Raw genomic sequence first — 2,500 nt, forward strand, 5'->3', positions numbered from 1 at the left:
TACGCTGCACCTTAACCTAAGTTACGCTGCACCTTAACCTAAGTTACGCTGCACCTTAACCTAACTTACGCTGCACCTTAACCTAACTTACACTGCACCTTAACCTAAGTTACACTGCACCTTAACCTAAGTTACACTGCACCTTAACCTAAGTTACACTGCACCTTAACCTAAGTTACACTGCACCTTAACCTAAGTTACACTGCACCTTAACCTAAGTTACACTGCACCTTAACCTAAGTTACACTGCACCTTAACCTAAGTTACACTGCACCTTAACCTAAGTTACACTGCACCTTAACCTAAGTTACACTGCACCTTAACCTAACTTACACTGCACCTTAACCTAAGTTACACTGCACCTTAACCTAAGTTACACTGCACCTTAACCTAAGTTACACTGCACCTTAACCTAAGTTACACTGCACCTTAACCTAAGTTACACTGCACCTTAACCTAACTTACACTGCACCTTAACCTAAGTTACACTGCACCTTAACCTAAGTTACACTGCACCTTAACCTAACTTACACTGCACCTTAACCTAACTTACACTGCACCTTAACCTAAGTTACACTGCACCTTAACCTAAGTTACACTGCACCTTAACTGTCACATGTAACGTCACAGGAATGTAGCTTTGCCTAACAGCAACCCTCTGAACATAGTTCACTGCTTGGATCCTCTGGTGTCATGTGTATTTCTTGATGCCATGGTGCGTACCCTCACATAAAGGTCTTTCGAGTGTTGCGTACTTTCTACACAGTCCCGCTAACCACTGGAAGGGTGTACCGCTACAGAACGAATATCGCCCTCCCCTCCTGCCCTTCCAAGCTGGTCGGTCAGGCGTTTGTTTGTGAAATGAGCCTTGCAGCTGTTCAGTTGCATTCGGTTGTCGATGCAGTCAGTGTACGTTGTGGTACGGCCTGTGTGGACTGTCCGCTGATGTACGCGTAACCCACACTGATCATCCGTCGTTACGTACTGAGTGACATAATGTGGCACATGCTTGACCGTACACCGGCTGCGCCCTACAATGGCGAATCATAAGGGCCATATGTTGTGCACGATGCTACTTGTCTCGTCTCCCCATTACAGCGAGATTGCACTGTTGTACGCCGTACAGACATGTGGTAAGTAGGTACGGACGAAAGTATTGCATGTTGGCCCCCCCCCCCCTCCTCCCTCTGCCGGGAATCAGCGTGAGCCGTCTGTTGATGTAGCGACGAGGGTTTTCCTATTTAATCGTATTGCCCCACACAACATGATAGCACGGTGGACCGCGTTCCACATCTGCGACATGCTACAGAGGCCGGTTGACAGTCGACCGCGCAAGGGACATTGCACACGTGCGCGGACCATCTTCCACGTGTTCTCTCGTGTACATGCCGCAGTGTGTATGTGGGCTGATGTAGCGTGTCGTGACACATAACATGCAGGCATGCCAGAATCGTAGATTTCGCAAATGTAGATTGACGTATACGTTTGCTGCCAAAGATCCGCAAATGAACTGGAAATCAGTTGTTGAGCGGTTGTTCGCGCTGCAGGTGCATCGGTGATAGCGACGATCGGTACATCTGTGAACCGGTTGTTTCGGCGGTACCCGCCATGCCCCCGAACCTGAGTTGGCCATGTGGGTATGAAGCGATACGAGGCTGTGGCTTGGCGGGACAGTCCCCGGCCGGTGAGGGGGGGCCGCCCGGCGTGCTGGCCGCGCGCTGCGTGAGCGCACGCACTACAGCCGGCTGGTGGGGGGCGCCCAGTGGCAGGAGCGCCGGCCGACGGGCCCGGCTGGCGTCCCAGCTATGCGCCGGCGCACCCTGCGCGCGGCGCCAGGCGGCCAAAGTGGGTTCTGCCGAGCCCGGTGCGAAGCGCGGTGGACATCTGCAGTGTGCTGGTCCGATTGCGGACTGTGTGCGTTGAGGATGCGCCGCCGCCCGGCACTCGGCGTCGCGACGCCGTCTGCTGCTCGGTCGCCCCCAGCGGTTCTCGCAGGTGGTTTGTATCGCAGCTCTGCGGACGTGTTGGCGCGTGCGCTGTGCTGGGAGAGTTCGCTTCTGCACCCAAGTGGGGCTTTGCCCTTCTGTGGCGCTGGCGTTGGAGCTGCCGGTCACCGTAGGTGGCGCGTGTTGTTTCCCGCCGGCAATGCCACGACAGCACGCTCCCGGGCCTCTGTCGGCAGCGGCAAGCTCAGTTGGGAGCACGGGTGTTCGCACTGAAAGCGTCTACTCGCCTATCTCCGGGCGATTGCGCCTCTCTCGAACCCGACCAAGTACTTAGGACGGCGCTGCGCGCCGCCGGGACCTGAGAGGGTTTCGAGGTGTATCGTGCAGGGGAGCTCAGCCTCCTCCTGTTTGCAGAATAATTGAGCGGACGCTTGCGTGTTCGCGCGGGCCCTCGGGACACACTCCCGGGCGGCCGGCTGCTCAGCTCTCGTTGACGCAGCTCCCTGGTTGATCCTGCCAGTAGTCATATGCTTGTCTCAAAGATTAAGCCATGC

General features: G+C 55.2%; 1 non-coding gene across 1 annotated transcript in view; it reads left to right on the plus strand.

Annotated features, from left to right (window-relative positions):
• Window positions 1–2,446: 2,446 nt before the first annotated feature.
• Window positions 2,447–2,500, plus strand: part of LOC126311326 (small subunit ribosomal RNA) — a 1,893-nt gene continuing 1,839 nt past the window's right edge. Inside the window, exon 1 of the ribosomal RNA XR_007554522.1 lies at window positions 2,447–2,500. This exon is cut by the window's right edge and continues 1,839 nt beyond it. This is a non-coding gene — a ribosomal RNA (small subunit ribosomal RNA).

This window comes from Schistocerca gregaria, unplaced genomic scaffold, assembly GCF_023897955.1.
Source record: "Schistocerca gregaria isolate iqSchGreg1 unplaced genomic scaffold, iqSchGreg1.2 ptg000409l, whole genome shotgun sequence".
Lineage (NCBI taxonomy): Eukaryota > Metazoa > Arthropoda > Insecta > Orthoptera > Acrididae > Schistocerca > Schistocerca gregaria.